The sequence below is a fragment of the Mus musculus genome, chromosome 6, assembly GCF_000001635.26.
Source record: "Mus musculus strain C57BL/6J chromosome 6, GRCm38.p6 C57BL/6J".
Classification (NCBI taxonomy): Eukaryota; Metazoa; Chordata; class Mammalia; order Rodentia; family Muridae; genus Mus; species Mus musculus.
Window position 1 is genome coordinate 104,486,464 of NC_000072.6, and position 16,992 is coordinate 104,503,455.

General features: G+C 35.6%; 1 protein-coding gene across 8 annotated transcripts in view; it reads left to right on the forward strand.

Annotated features, from left to right (window-relative positions):
• Window positions 1–6,198: 6,198 nt before the first annotated feature.
• Cntn6 (contactin 6) overlaps window positions 6,199–16,992 on the forward strand; it is a 370,745-nt gene continuing 359,951 nt past the window's right edge. For 2 of the 8 annotated variants that reach the window (XR_003956233.1, XM_011241409.3), the window contains exon 1: window positions 6,199–6,809. The gene's annotated coding sequence lies outside the window, so the exon portion shown is untranslated. Of the gene's footprint in view, window positions 6,913–16,992 lie in introns of all 8 variants that reach the window. The other 6 variants (XM_017321678.2, XM_006506383.4, XM_006506384.3 and 3 more) reach the window with 5 other exon arrangements.

A 16,992-nucleotide genomic window follows, 5' to 3' on the forward strand; every position in this document is an offset into this window, starting at 1 on the left:
TACGAACAGTATTTGGGTATGGAGTTCTGTGGCACAGGATCTGCTCCAGGTGCAAATGGAAACAGGAAGGATCCTGTCCCAGACTGCTCCTCAGTTCCTGTGTCCTGCGGCTCTGGGGGGGTCCCTTGCAGCAGAACTGATGGTCTTATCTGCTCTCATAGGTTTGCCAGCACTCCTGGGAGACATACTCTCTCCCGGCAGTATTTGGATGTGGGGTGCTGTGGCACAGGATCAGCTCAGGGCACAGATGGAAAGTAGAATCTACATTGATTGGCATTTTTCTCCACTCTAAGAAAGAGAGGGGGAGGGAGAGGGAGAGGGGGAGGGAGAAGGAGAGGGAGAGGGAGAGGGAGAGGGAAAGGGAGAGGGAGAGGGAGAGGGAGAGAGCTGACATATTCAAATTTATAAAATGTGAATTTCATTAGGTTATACATTCCATGAAATAAAGTGTACCCACTTGTATCCTTGACAATGTTTTTCAAATTCATATATCCCTGTCACTAGAGTTGCAATGTAAAACAGGTCTTTTCATTAACCTAAATGTTCCCTAGTGCCCATATATAATTAATCCTCCACTTTGGTCCCAAGCAACTCATACCTCTTTCTTTTGATACAGACTTGCTTTATTTATTCTTGAATATTTTTCTCTTAGCAAGATATTTTTGGAATCTATCCAAGTCATGCTAGCAGTTTTTGTCTTTTTATTTCTAACATGCATCATATTCATTAATATGCCACAATGCATTCATATATTCACCTAGGGTGGTGCTCAGTGTTGCTCTTATTCCAGTCTTCTAGGATTAAAAAATACTTTCTGTAAAAACTCTCTGAATATTTTTATGTGCAGAAGTGCTTTCCTTTGTATGGGAGTAGTATGTAAATGGAGGCATTTTGCAAAAGCATCTCATTTTTTTTTTTTTTAGTAGTATTTACTTGGGTTCTGGAGCACATGTGTGATGACTTCTGTTTAGTCACAGGGTTTCCTAGTTTTTTGTTTGTTTGTTTGTTTGTTTGTTTGTGTTTTTTTTTTTGCTATGATAGACACTGTGACCCAAAGCAATATGGTGTGAAGACTATTTTTTTTTCAGCTTCTAGGTTACAGTCCATCATTAAGGGAAGACAAAGCAAGATCTCAAGGCAAGAAGTTGGAGGAAAGAACAAAAACAGATATCTTGGAGGTAGTATTTCTATGGGCTTGTTTCTCATGGTTTTTATCAGCTTGATTTCTTATACAATATGAGGCTGCCTGTTAGGAATGTCACTGCCTATGGTGTTCTAAGCCTTCCCACATCAAATATTCATCAAGAAAATGTTCCAGAAATATGTCTTCAGGTAAACCTGATGGAAGCAATTCTTTCATTGAGTTTCCCTGTTCTGAGATGACCCCAGTTTGTGTTAAGTTGATAAAAATTAGCCATCACAGAGGAAAATTTGTAGACATTGGTTATTTCCTTCTGCCATATGAGTCTTGAAGCTTGAATTATCAAGTTTGGGGGTCAGGTATATTAGCTTGCTGTGCTGTCTTACTGGTCCTAAAATACTATATCTAAAAATGTCAAATTAAGTGTGGATCGTGTTACAACTCATCACTCTCATAACAATATGGTAAATGAGTCCCAGATGCCTCTGATGTATAAAGTCTTTGTAAATTCAGTATTCCTAATGTTAGCCATTAATGTATTTATTTTTATTTATGTTTCTCTCTTTATATGTACACCATGTGTATGATGGTGCCTTTGGAAGCCAGAAGAAGGCATCAGATACATCCGAATTTAGAGATGTGTGTAAGCCCCTTAACATGAGTGCTGGAAATTGAACTCATGTCATCTGGAAATAGAACATACATTCTTAAACTTCAGAGCTCCTGCCTTTATTAATAAAGGGTATGTAGTGGTACCTCATGGTTAGAGCTTCATTATTGAGAAAAGAGAGTTGCGGCTCCATGTGATCACCCTCTGCAGCCTAAGTGGTTCCTCTAGAATTTTAAGAATCTTGGCTGAATCTGGAAAGCATTTAGAAATAATTGGAGGAATAAAATTGGAATTTTTTATAGGAGAAATTTTAATATGGGATTAAGCACAAGTGTTAAGAAAAAGAGGAATCCTCAGAAGCAGGTAATAATATGGGTTTCTTTTCCACCTGACAGTAGGCAAATATAAGGTGAAAATAAGATGTGATCATGGGGGAGAATGAGATTCCCAAAGATAAATACGCTCTTATTGTTCTTAGCATTAGCCACATATATGCTAATGCCACCATATATGTTGTAGCCCTCTGTTATATCTCAGAAGGTGGCTGAGAACTCCCCCATACTGACACACATACACGCATGCATATATACACACACAATCACACACAAACATACTTTCATCATTTTATAAGCAAAGTAACTGAGGTTGCTGTAGACAAGGAGTTGGGTGGAATTACAGCCTGATAAAAGGAAACTGCAGGTCACTGAGATTGCACAAGGAGTTGAATTCATATCTTTCATGACTGAGAATCCTGGAAAACTACAGGTGTATGGATGGGAAAGGGAAAAGGACTTAAGCAATTACTAAATTTGGTAGAATTCTTGCAGCCTTTGTGAGAAGAGATTCAGCTACTTCCCTGAGCTAGAGGATCCTTTCCAAGGCTTTCCCTCTTGCCTCAATTGTTTGCATTTGATGACTTTCAAATAACTTTTAAAAATGTCCATTTATTTTTGTTGTTCTTCTCTTATGTGTATGTGCCAGGTACATGGCTTCTCTTCACAGAAGAAGGTGTATCCCTGTACCTAGAGTAACAGATGATTGCCAGTCACCATATGCTGGGAATTGAATCTGGATCCTTTGTAAGAACAGTCATTTCTCTTAACTGCTAAGCCAACTTTCCAGCTCCAAACTGAATAATTTTACCGAATACCTTTTTGCATGTTTAAATGCCTCTCTCATATACTTTTGTGAAATTTCTATTCATAGTTTTGTTCATTTTAAAGTACTTGTTCATCTTATTATTATTGAGTTGTAAGAGTTATGTCATTGTATACATAAAAATTAGTTGCTGTCTTGGTTATTTTCTATTGCTGTAATAAAATACCATGACCAAAGGGAATTTATAATAATGCATTTAGCTTGACTTACAGTTTTTGAAGTTTAGAATCTTTGATGGCACAGTAAAGGCATGATGTCAGGAACACTGAGAACTTAAGTGTTGAACTGCAAGCAGGAAATAGACATAAAAGTGGGCATGGCACTTCTGCAACCTGAAAGCCCACTCTCAGTGTCACACCTCCACCATGAACCCCATCCATTCCAATGTGGCAAACAGTTTTACCAATTGAGGACAAAGTGTTCAACCAGGAGAACATATGAGTGCCATTAATATTCAAACTACCACAGTCATTTTTAATATTGATGAAGTAAAAATTTCTGTGTGTGTGTTTTACTTAGATCAGTTATAAAGACATTTATTTTTTCCTCTACTAGTAAAATATTTGTTCCTAATTTCAATGTATTTCTGGAATGTATGGAATGAAGTAAGCATTTACTTCTTAAAAATGTTTATGCATTAGTTCAAATACCACGTCTTGAATTATAATGCTTTTGGTTTGAATTTACTTTTTATCTAAATACAATTGACCATATATGTGAGGACCATTTTGTGGAAATTGCAGTGGGTCTAATGCTTTTCCGGCCATTGCAATGCTCCTATGATTACTTAAACTGGCTAAAAATCAAACAGTAAACTCTTACCTTCTGGTATTTGTAATTTCAATTTAGTTTTTTGTTTCTTCATTTGTTTATTTCTTGATATACCCTTATTTTACCACTTACTAATTGCTCCCCCCCCCCAGAAAAAAACCTGGTGGACTTTCTAGAGTATGTAAAATTTAAAGTCTTTTGGGAGGTGATATATTTCTTCACTTATTTGGGAAATTTTTTAATATCTTCAGAAAATTTGTGATAATTTACAGCAATAGGAAATTGATGAAATACCTTTACATTTCTTCCTTAAGAACATTAAAAGAAATAAAAAAGATAGTCCACTGTCTCGGAGCTTGAGGGAGTTGTCAGAGGCTGGAGAAAGGGGCTATTACTTATACCAAGTGAATTCCACCTCTTGAAAAAAAAATTATGTGCTATAAAATGACTTTTTTCTCATATATCCATAACAAAGATAAGTTAAAATTTTGTTTTCATGCCTACAAAGTTAAAGTTTAAGGTAATATTTAGACTTTATTTTAAGATAATATATTGCAATAAACCTTTCCTCAAATTGGTCCTACCATCAGTTGGAGAAAAAAAATTATGTATTAAGAAAGATCAATCATAGTAGTATAAAATGGTGGTGAGCACACAGACTCCCAACACTTGAGAGACTAGAGTTAGAGGCTAGACTGTCATCATGAAACCCCGTGTTAACTAAAAAATAAAATAAAACCAACAACAACCAAAAAGAATCATCTTCGCTATGAACCTCTTGGTGATAGAGTTTACCTATATGGACAGATGAGTTGCTGGATAGACTAAGTCAAAGAGAAATGCAGTCCATGGGTGTCAGAACATCCAGTTGTACAGACCTTGCTTAACAGACAAATCCAAGTCAGGTTAAAATTGGAGGGATGGTGTTGGACCCATAGTCAAAAGCTCTGACCCAGAATTGTTCTAGTCTAAAGGAACTGCAGGGACAAAAATGGAGAAGAGCAAAAGAGAAAAGAGGTTCAGTTACAGGCACAAATTGAGATCCACCTCAAGCGGAGGTCCCAGGGCCTGATTGATGCTGTGGTATGCTTGCAGATGGGAGACTACCATGGCTTCCCTCCAAAAGGCCCAACAAGTAACTAAGAGTTAGATGCAGATACTAACATCTAACCAATTGACAGAAGTTGGGACCCCTGTGGTTGAATTAGGGAAAAGCTGTAAGAAGCTGAGGAGGAGGGTGACCCATAGGAAGTCCAGCAGACTCAACTGACCCGGACCCCTGAGATCTCCAGACACTGAGCCACCAACCAGGCTGCATATACCAGCTGATATGTGGCCCCCAGCACATATGGCAGAGGACTGCCCAGTCTGGCCTCAGTGAGAAAATATGTACCTACCCCTCGAGAGACTTGAGGCCTCAGGGAGTGGGCAGATCTGGTGAGTTAGGGGAAGGGGGTGGGGACATTCTCTTGGAGACAGGGGTGAAGGTACAGGATGGAGAGAGGTTTTTGGGGGGGAGGGTGTGGCATACCAGAATGGAGGTGAAGACTGGACTGTAAAAACGGATTACAGAATAAAACAAAGTTACCTTTCGACAGAAGTTCATTGGATTTGTGGTTGTAGTTTTCCTAGTATCCATATCCTTTTATTTAAACTTTCAGTGGGGCCTAGCAAACACAGAAGTGGATGCTCACAGTCATCTATAGGATGGATCACAGGGCCCTCAATGGAAGAGCCAGAGAAAGTACCCAAGGAGCTAAAGGAATCTGCAACCCTATAGGTGGAACAACAATATGAACTAACCAGTACCCCCAGAGCTCGTGACTCTAGCTGCATATGTATCAGAAGATGGCCTAGTCGGCCATCACTGGAAAGAGAGGCCCATCGGTCTTGCAAACTATATATGCCTCAGTATAGGGAAACGCCAGGGCCAAGAAGTGGGAGTGGGTGGGTAGCGGAGTGGCAGGGAGGGTATGGGGGACTTTTGGGATAACATTGGAAATGTAAATGAAGAAAATACCTAATAAAAAAAGTAAAAAAAAAGAATATGTCTTTGTGTCAGGACCTGAAAATGTTCTCATGTTTTAGGCATGTTTGGACACATTAGGATCTCTATGTATATGCATGCGCTCTATGTGTGTGTGTTATTTTTCAAGCTGTTAGTCTCTTCAAAAAACATGCCTTGACACAGACATATGAAAAAGTTTAGTCAGAGAGCTCCATGTGAAACACAAAAAGTATTTTTTTAAAAACAAGGAAGAAAAAAAATAAAAAGGCAGAGCTATAACACAAACACCTGCAAACTCCTTCTTGATCCAGGAAACTGTAAACAAACTGTTTCTGAGAACAACACTGTTTCTCTGGACTATTTGAGTCTACTTTATGTCATTTGCCATCTTTAAGAAGCCTAATGCACATTAGTTTTTCATTTGGAAGGGTATAGTGATAGCCCTTTGATTTTATGTCCCCCTTCTCATCACTTTAACTAGCACCAGGAGCTGCTGGCATGCTTCAGAAAGCTTACATTTGAACACAGTCTAAATCTGTACAGACCCTTGACCGGCTTAATCCTTGCTTGTAAATGACAATGCAGAGGAAGAAAAAAAATAAAAAACTACTTCCTTTCCTGTTGGATACCTAATAAGTAGTTAGTCTGACCCAGTTTTCAATAAGAGCGATTTTCTGATGACCCAACAGGAGTGACTATATCTAGTCAAAGAATGAGGGGGGTGAATTTAATCTTTTATGCCACTGGAATGGCAGCTGCTCCCAGCTGCCTGAGTCTGTGAAGGGTGAGGAAGACAGAACTGCCTTTCAGTGTGCAGAGAATTTTCCCTTTGAATATTCCAAACGGGAGCTTTGCACATGTGCCTCAAGAACTAATTGTCTAGGTTCCGTCAGGAATGCAGCAGGAGAGGAGCGTATTTCATGCTTAAGACCAGAGAGGAGCCACGCAATACTCAGTGGATAAAAGGCTTGCAGTCCCAGCTGGGAAAAAGAGTCCCATTATCTCCCAGCTGCATAGACATTCCATACGGCTTGGTTCTGCCTGGATGCACAGCATGCCTGACTGAGGACTCCAGACAGAGTTCTGCAGAAAAATTGTAAAGATCCCGAGACATTTCCCTGGTAAGATCCGTAAGTACAGAATTGCGCTGTCTGCTGCAATGAGAATTTTGCTGGGCAAGCTGCAGCTTTTCTTGCTTTCAATCTCTTTGTATTAGTAAAACAGGTAAACGCTGGGTTTGTGTGTTTGGTGGTGGTGGGGGGGAGTGACTGTTTCATTGATGCTGTGTTTTTATGAAGCTGATGCTTAAAATATGTTTATTCCCCGTGAGAGAAAAATGACTTGAGTCTCTATCGGGGGAGGCAGGATCAAACCAGGCAAAGTAAGATGACAGGTATATTTTTTTAGTGTTTCACTAGTCTTTGCTGCAGTAAAACTAACGGGCAAGACTGGATGACAGTGCTAATTCTAGTACTTTCCGATAGCTACACACCCTTCCAGTAACGGCAGATCAGAAGATGTGCACTGCAATTTTTTTTTCCTCCAAAGGCTGAGGGGTGGGGTTTGCAGTATCTACAGATAATTTAAAGGAACGGTTATAAAACTTTCTTGGGAAGGGCTTTCATAATGAGAGAAACACTAGAGTAGAGGTCAAATGGGTGCACCAAATTTCATCTGACATTTTGGTTGCACCCAGCTTACAGATAATAGCTTGCAGAATCGCCTTTTCTCTCCATTCACAGCAGCTAAGCCTGTTATGATAAGGATCTTTTAATACTTTATGAAAGTTTCAGAACTTGATGGCTTGGGAGCAAAACTTTGCAGAGTTCTGAGATTAGTCACTCTATATGGCTCCAATGTTAACATGATGCTATAACATTGGAGGTTTGGGGGGACGTTGTAGTTCATAATTCTTGTTTCTCCCAATGAAAACGACTACAGTTTAGGTAGTCAGCATCCTGACTATGTCCTCTGAGAGGCAGTCACAGAATGACAAATATTATGGCAAAGATATAATGAGAATTAAAAAAAAAAACAGAGAGAGCAGTGGCATTGTAAAAAAAATCATCTTGAAAATAAGGGATACATATTGTTGTTCTACAGTGACAGTGTTTCTCAAAGATATCTATAAACCAAGGAGCCATATGTTGGCTGTTGAAAGTCTTGTTCTGAGCAGTTCTTATTTATCTGATGGATTTGTTCATTATCTTTTAAAGACATTATTGTTGTAATATGTCACCAATTTATGTGCACCACAAACTACAATAAAATAAGATATTTGAACACTGTTTTGCTACACCCCCACACACGTGAAAAATGTATACATACATTTTCGCAAAACAAACATATGCCCACAAAAATGCTGGCACAATTTGTACAGCAAACAAAACTACAGAGACATTTCATGTTTGATGCTTCACAGATTTTTTTTTCCTTAGCTTAATCATGGCTATGCAGTATAAGGTTTTTCAATCAAGAAACTTTTATATAAGGCCTTTCTATGAGGCTATATAAATGCATAAGTTATCAACTCTTAGTAAGAGGCTCATCACTTAAAATCAAATTTGTTTCTTACTTCAATTGAGCATTTCTAGTGAGAAGTCATAATTTTATTTTCAAGGTATGTGCATAACTTTCTTTAATGACACCAAATTCACTTGGTCACATAGCAGATGATCACTCCTTAGTCTGAGCTTCCCCTTCCCATCCCACAGAAACTAATGATGCTGCGAAAACCATGTGCTGAAGTATAGCAACTGTAGGCTTCTATTCTTTTAGTGAGTGAAAATAGTATAAAAGCTGATTGACACCTTTTTATTCTCCTTACAGGAGGAAGGGATTAGAAAATATTCACTTAATTACTTAGCTATGTATGTGTACTGTCAGCATGTAAAGTAGAATGTGGTAGCACAAGCTTTCGTACTTTGTATCATAACCAAATTATATATGAAACCCTTGAAGAGAGAGCCAATTCCCTACAAATAACAATCCTGAGGTGATATTTCTTAATGCTTAAAATTCTAATAATAAAATGACATGAGGATAAAGGTATTTTATAAAGAATATTTTCTATAATATATCATTCTTTCTAAGAATAAGGGGGACTTAGTGTGATGGTATCACCAGTGATTGACAGATATCCACATGGAAGAATTATCTCACCCTACATTTTGAAAACCAAAAGGAAGTAAAATGAGATATTAAGTTGCAAAAAATGTGGTATGTATTTGTTTGTAGGTGAAGTACTGGTTTCAGAAAAATAACTCTGTAATAATGATCAAAAACTATGAAAAATAATGATTTCTACTCATTTTAATATGCATCGAATATATTAACCGATTCTCAAAATACACATTTTAATACATTTTTAAATATTAACAAGTTTTCAAATTACACATCATTGTCAACAGAATCTTGCTTGCTACTCCTCTCTGATGCCTGCTCTATGTGATCTCTAGGGAAGGAATTAAAAAGACATGCAAAGTGAAGTGTAGAGAAAACATGGCATTTCTTAGCAAGTATAGCAGTATTACTCTCAATTGGATCATTATGGCCAGTGGCTAAATGGATATATGGAAAACAGAAATATCTCATAGTGTGAGAAGGAAGCAGTGGTCAGACAAATGTACACAATTTGTATTTTAGATCGATTTTATTTTATATCTAAAGTTTCTGGAACTGACAACTTTTGTTAGATGCTTATTTTTGTCTAGGTGATTGACAGACCTATTTGGATTGATGCTGGTGGGAGCGAAAACTACTCTGTAAAGCCACTTGCTATACAATAGCCTTCTAAGCTTAAGAGCCTCTGAACCAGGCTGAACAGTGATCTATTAAAGACATTCTTGGCAGTTTAGATGTCAGGTATCCTTTCAGGGCCAGATGACCCAGATCATGTGCCTCTTCCGAACCTTGAAGCTCTAGTCCTGTTTTTATAAGCTGTAGATTATGAGAGTAGTCTGTCCTTAATGTTCTTAGACCTTCTAATCTAACTAGCTACCTAAAAATTCCTATTTCTATACTTAAGCCTCTGAGATCATGTAGAAGGTTGATGTCAAGTCCTGACCATTTCTTTGCTCAAATAGGGTGTAAAAAACTTTAATGTTTCTACTTAGGCTGATTCTCAAACCTAATACAATGATCAACAGGAATAAGATAGGACAATCAAAACGTGAACTGATTGTAAAAGAGATAAAATTTAAAGAACACATAAGCTTATCAGGTTGAGACTCATAATAATAACACTATTGCATATTAAGCCTCTTCTAACAATTATAATAATAGAAATCACCACACACAAACATATATGTATAAGTAAATAATATATATCTCCAAAATGATTATTATAACATACATATTATTGTATATATACATATATAGTTATGATAAATTATGAAAAATATATTATAACTATATATTCAATTTCAGATATATTTATTATTGACATTGTGGCAAATACCATACTTTTATTTTGGATTCATTTCAAATTTGAAAGAATTAACATTTCAACAACAAGCATTTACATCCTGATTCACCATTATTCCTTGTGTGGTTGAGTCCTACATTCAGAAATGAACCTTTAGACTCTTAGACAGTCACAGGTTCATTCTTTGTTGTGTGCCTGAACATTATTTATTTTATACAGTGAAGACAAGTTATCATTTGGAATCAGTCATAATTTCATAAATGTATACATATTTTTAAGCAATACTACTAACATCGCATATAGAGTTGTTACCCAGAAGTTTTAGTTAATGTGTAATATGACTTGTACTTCTCAGATGAATGTTTACATGATATTTAACATTCATAATTTTTTCCTAAAATATTCCCATCGTTGGCCACTCTAAGAAATGTTTAAAAAATGAAATGTTTTCTTGACAATACTTTACATTTTTTTTTTTATCTTTTCGTTTTTTAGTCAAAAGTATTATAATGATGCTATTATAAATTCAAGGGTGCAATGCAGATAATCCGAAAAAATACTGAGATTTGATTAATTATATAGTGGTCAAATAAAATCCCTACTCATTTTTAATATAGTTAATATTAAAATCATAAAGGTATTTTCTAATATAAGTTATTAAATGTTAATTTTATAAAATTTAGATCAATGTATTGACCTACTCCAATCTGCAAGTTATTTAGGTATTGTTTCCTGTGCAAAATGAGAAATCAATATCAGAAATTTTATTATTCTAATAGGTAGTGTTTAGACTGCAATGTTTTCATAATTTTTATTGAGCATTTCAAACAAAACTAAAGAAAATTTAAACCCTTTCCATTTTTGTTATAGTATATTTTGTGTATGTTTGTACTAAAAGAGGGTGTGTGTGCCCCAATATCACAGAAAGAAACTGACTCTGGTTCTTTTGGAACCAGCCATCTTTCTGAACTATATTGGTGAGATTTTGATGGATACATGAATAAGATTCTTACATTCTAGCAGGTTTTCTAAGTTCCTGTCTTTAGTTTGTCTACCTGATACTCCCGACTACGAAGCTACCAGTTGTTAAACAATTTTTTTCTCCTACTTTTTTCTTCCTTTTGGATCACCACTTGTGACCATGTTGGTTCTTATTTTTTCATCTTTTATATCTATAAAACATTTCAAATTTGTTCTCATCTTTGTGCTATGCTTTGTTACCTTTCACTATCTCAAGTGGTTTGTTATGATGCTATATTTTCTATTTCAGTAATCATCTTTGAAATGGTTTTATTGTTCTCTACAATTTTGGTTGTCTTTACCACTTGACACTTTCTTTGCCTGTTGAATATCTGCTTTAAAATATGTTCAGAAAGATTATGGTTAGAGATATTAAAACTGCATCAGAGTAGTTTCTCATAACTTTAAATAAACTGTAGCTACTATTATTTAGGTGTATGTTTTTCAATTATGTATTTTGATCATTTATTTCCTCCCCCCCCCTTCTTTTTTGGTTTGTTTCAAAATGTGTTCATGAGAGACATATAAAAAGAACAGTATTTTTTTTTTTTTTAGTGTGAGGTAAAAACTCATAGACTACACAACAATGAACCCTAGGGTTACCAGACTATCCCTAAAGTACATGTGGGTTTACATATGCCTACATACCCTGCAGGTATCCCACATGAACCAAGTTAATACCTATGATACCTAAGGACCATAATAATGGCAAGTGCAATGCATACACTAGAGTTGGAGACATATGGAAGCTTTCTCTCCCAAATTTTGACATGAAATGTTCCAAGAAAAATACATTTGTTGATATTTTAAAATGCGTTTAAGAATTTCATAGCAATTAATTTAAAGAATGTCACTTTTGTGCATGAATCCATCTCTTTGCAAAGAACCAAGACCTTAGGTATTTCTTATAGGATACTTATGTATTTAGAACATTAATATAATGTTATGTCTTCAATATAAAACTACCAAGTTTGCCATCTTGTTTTCCTGAGGAATGGATATTCTGTAACTCATGAGTTCAGTCAGTGGTGTGAGCTATAACAGAGCCTTTAAGTTATATGGCTCCATGGTAGAAACTTGGAGTCAAATCTCCCTCTCTCAATATTATCGCCTGCTATCTCCCAACCCAGCAAGTTTTCAAATAATATATTATCTTAAATATAATAGAGATATATAAGAAAGACAAAAATAAATAAAGTCGTGACAAATTTTCTCCAATTCCCCCTAGAAGTATGTATTTTTCATTGTTTGGAAACAATAAAAATCTGTTTCGGGTTGTGTGTTTTACATTATGCCTACGCATATTATCTCTGGGGTCAGAAACATTTTTCTATTTTTGTTTGTATCTTCCCAACACTACCACTATGTTTTTTTTCCCTTCTTCTCCTTGTTTCTGTAGAACAAGATGTGAATAAAAATCTCCTTGTTTTATAAATTTCCAATAGGGACTTTGAGATTTGAAGGTGTTTTGACATGAGACTTGTGCTCCAAAATTGTGACCCTTGTGATTTATCTCAGTAGAAGCTGTTGGACCTGAATTTGAAAGTGTGTTTGTGTGTGTGTGTGTGTGTGTGTGTGTGTGTGCGCACACACACACACACACATATGTGTGCATGTGTGTGTGTGTTCAGTGTACGTTGCTATCATGATATTATATGCCTTTATGCCTTTAACTTCAGCAGTTGGATTTCTGAAAGGCTAAGACAATAGATCACAAGTTCTAGATCAGCTTTAGCTGAAAACGAGAGCAGAATTTTTGAAAATGGGACTTAGATTTCAGGTACCACTTGTACTGACCTTTCTCTGTACCTGTCCGAACATAGCAGTGGCATCTCTACATCTCAGTTTCTCCATTCATAACAGAGATAATAACAGTATCGACTTCACAGTATTGTGAAGAAAATTAAATGCCTTAATTTGTGAAAATATCTTGGAAGAAAGCCCAGCAATTAATAAGCTCGCTGTGTGTTCATTGGTTCATTATGGCTATATTATTACTACTACTATCATATTTGTCCATTAGCTTTAGAATCAATTGAGTAAAAATAATGTAAAACAATGAACAGAATGAAAATTGTAATCATCATCTTATCAATTGTATTGAGTATTTAGTTGAAAATTAAATTTGGTGTGCAAATCACCAAACTGGAAATAAAAATAGTGCTTATGAGAACACTGTGGAAAGATTTAGAGGCAGTCATGTGTGGGTGTATACAGGCTAAAAATAGCTTCATTGTATATCCAAAAAGCAACTGGATGACCAATAGACTGTATGTAATTTTCTGATAATAAAAGCAAAGCATAAACTAGAATGAGAATATACTATAACTACTTTTACCATACAAAGAGATTTAGAAAATGTTCGTATATATGCTTTTGCTCTTTGTTTTATTTTCATTGCAACTAAGTGCAAAGTCAACACGCTAAGAAATGCTTGCTAAACACAATTTCCTCCCTGTTAATATCGTAAACACAAAATGAAATACAGATTTTGACATGCAGTTCAATTTTTAAAAATACTTCTAATTGGATATTTTCTTTATTTACACTCAATGGTATCGCCTTTCCTAGTTTCACCTCCGGAAATCGCCTATCCCCTCCCCCCTGCTCCCCAACCCACCCACTCCCATTCCCAGTCCTGGCATCCCCCTATACTGGGATCTAGGGCCTCTCCTCCCATTGCACTTTTACTGCATAATTCACTATTTTAGTTTTAGAGTAACTGTGTCCTGTTGTGATGTGAATGCAAGACGCTCCCCACAGGCTCCTGCATCTGAACACTTGGTCTCTAGGTGATGGCACTGTTTGGGGAGGATATGGAGCTTTTAGGAGGCGCAGCACTGCTGGAAGGAGTACAAGGCTAGGCGCGGGTTTGGATGGTTTATAGCCTAGCTCCCCTTCTTTTGTGCTCTCTTTCTTTCATCTGAGCAAATAAAATGTGACCAGTAAATTTCCTCCTCCTGTCAGTAGGCCATGCCTTTCTCAGTGCCATGGAGAGTAGCTCTCTGGATCTGTTAGTCAAAAGAAGTTTTTCCTGAATTGTTTTTGTACATTATTTTATCACAGTAACAGAAAGTGACCAATATATTCATGCCCTCAAAGTAATACATAAAACTGAAAGCAATAATAAATTTGAAATTAAAACAGGTATCTTAAAATAAACATGTATATATGTGTGTGTGTGTGTATGTGTGTGTATGTATATATATATATTTTTTTCTAGTCTCCCAGTCACCCATATATATTTTTTCAATACTTAATTTTAATAGAATATTTCCCTTTGTCAATATTATAAAGTTAAACCGTACATTAGGCTTGTATTGTAGGCTATACATTATTACAATAGTATATATTAAATATATATTTTAAATTTTTCATGTTTTCTCTATTTTCACACATTATACAAAAGTTTTGGTTGTTACTTGTTTTAATTTTTGGCAGCAATGAACTGTCTCTATACAATGAATCTGTATGTATACTTTTATTGCAGTGTGGAGATTTAAATATTTGTTTGAATCATACTTGTGAATCAGTATTCCCATCAATCAGTTTTACCAAATACTAAATTCCTGGAAATTTGTAACATCTCTTTCTCTATTGAAATATGGAAAAATATTAAAATAATAGTGGGATAACTATAAATTTCTGAAGTGCTTTTTTCTTCATTATCATAAACTGTTACATATATTTAATTTGTTCACGCATATGTACATAATAAAAAGACTATTTTAAAATATTAAGTGAATGAAGTGATAATAAGTTTACATATTTTACTAGCCCATCACATTGTACATTGGGCAACTAAGATCAATTTCTATAAATACACATGGATCTTGGTTGATTTGGAAAAGTTAGTTCTTTATTGCACATTTTTTTTACTAGCATGTATTCATGGGTTAACTATTCAAGTATTCAGTTGACAGTGTTCATAGTTTGAAAATTCCTCTAAAGAATATCAATACTATAATGGTGTATCAACAACTTCCTGTTTGCTTTGTGTTGTCCCAGAATCATTGTCTTTCAGTTAATGGACTAAATTCATCTGCACCTATTATTATTGTGAATAAAATATGATTGAATTTTTACCTCTTATTTTAAAATCAATTAAGAGAGCCCATTGTTCTTAAAAGACTGCTGGCATGCAAGCCCCAGGAACTCTTTTACTTCTGCCCATCCACCCCTCTCCTCCTCTGGAGATACAGGAGCAGACCACTGTACTGTATTTGCAAACAATTACAATTCAGGGCCTCACACATACACAGAAGCACAGCATTCACTGAGTCACCTGTCTAGTACCTATTTCAGCAATGTTTTTATTTATTTACTAGCTTTTGCAGCTTCAAAGTTACGATTCTCCTGCCTTATATTTATGTGGAAAATGAGGATAAATCTATGAACATAGTAAAATTAATATGTTCTATTATTAACTTAAGATTAAATATAATACTACGTCTTTCCTCTTTCTTAATTGGCTTAGATATCATCCACAAACGCCTCTCAACATGTCAATTCTACCACTAATTTTAAAACTTCCTATAGAGTTTTTGGGCACTGTTTATACAAACTATTTGCTTGGTTTTCAACATTTCTATTTATCATTTCTTTTTGTTATTATTGGGAATATCATTCTTAAGTAACAAGAAATATTTGAAAGTGGTTATGAAACCAATGCTGAGCTCCCTTAAAATTAGGCAATGAAAATTTCCTTACTCACTTTCTAGAACTGTAATACAGCCCATTAAAGCACTGTGTTGATCAATGTTCTACCTGAATGTGTTGTTTGCATTCTAGTCTATGATCTTTGGGTGTCCGAATTAATACTGCTGATAATCACCATTTTACATGTAAATGTTAAGAAATTGTATTTTTATTCCTTTGTAGTTGCCAAGAAATATAATTATAAATCATTATGTATATATTCTATTAAGTTGTACTTACCTCCCATGTCTGTTTTTCCTCTTTCTTGGCTATTGAAGATACTTAGCTACCATGAATTTCAGTCTTGCAATAGGAAAACACTTTAATTTTTTTTTTTCTTTCTGGAATATTCCTTCCGGGATTGTGTTGTCGATTTTTATGTCTTAGGTTTCCTCACAATCTTTTAACACTTTCTTTCCCTGGAGCTACATTCCTCCCAAGTGTATTATAAACCAATCTCTCATAAAGCATTATCTTTTACCATTTCTTTGAATTTTTCACTATGACAAATTCACCTGCAGTAGAAATTTTCTCTGAAAGAAGAGCTTTCTCTAAGTCCTGTGCACATCTCTATGACTCTCTTCACTTTTGCTTACAGAGGAGCACACATTTTCTTCTTCTCTCTTTTGTTTTGTTTTCTTTTTCCATGTATTTTAACTTTAAACTCTCTACTGTACTTTAAATAACTACACACTATAGATGGAGTGAAGTTGGACCTTAAAAACACACTTAGAAGACTCATTATCTGCAGGTAACCAAGGTCTCCTAAGGCTTCACAAAGGCCATATGTTCTTGGGTTATTTGAACGTCAGCACCTCCAGAACTTAGAGTCTATGGGCATCTCAAGTCTGGAGATGCTGAAGGGAAGCCTTCAGTGGAAAGGCTTTCCTGAAGAATACTAGGCACTTCCCTTCACTTGTTCATACTTGCCTGCTGACTATGCCTACTATGTTTCCTTCTAGAAAGCCTTTAAACTTCATAGGTTTCTTGTATTAAAAATTTTAATGTCAATTCAATGGCCTTCTGTATTTCTTGTGGTGAGTTTTATATTTGCTTGGTGAAATGTTGAAGAGGACGACCAAGTGTGTTTATGTCAACAATTTGAATCATTTGATCATACAGAAAATGTGAGGATTCCCCCCTCCCCAGAATTAAAAGTG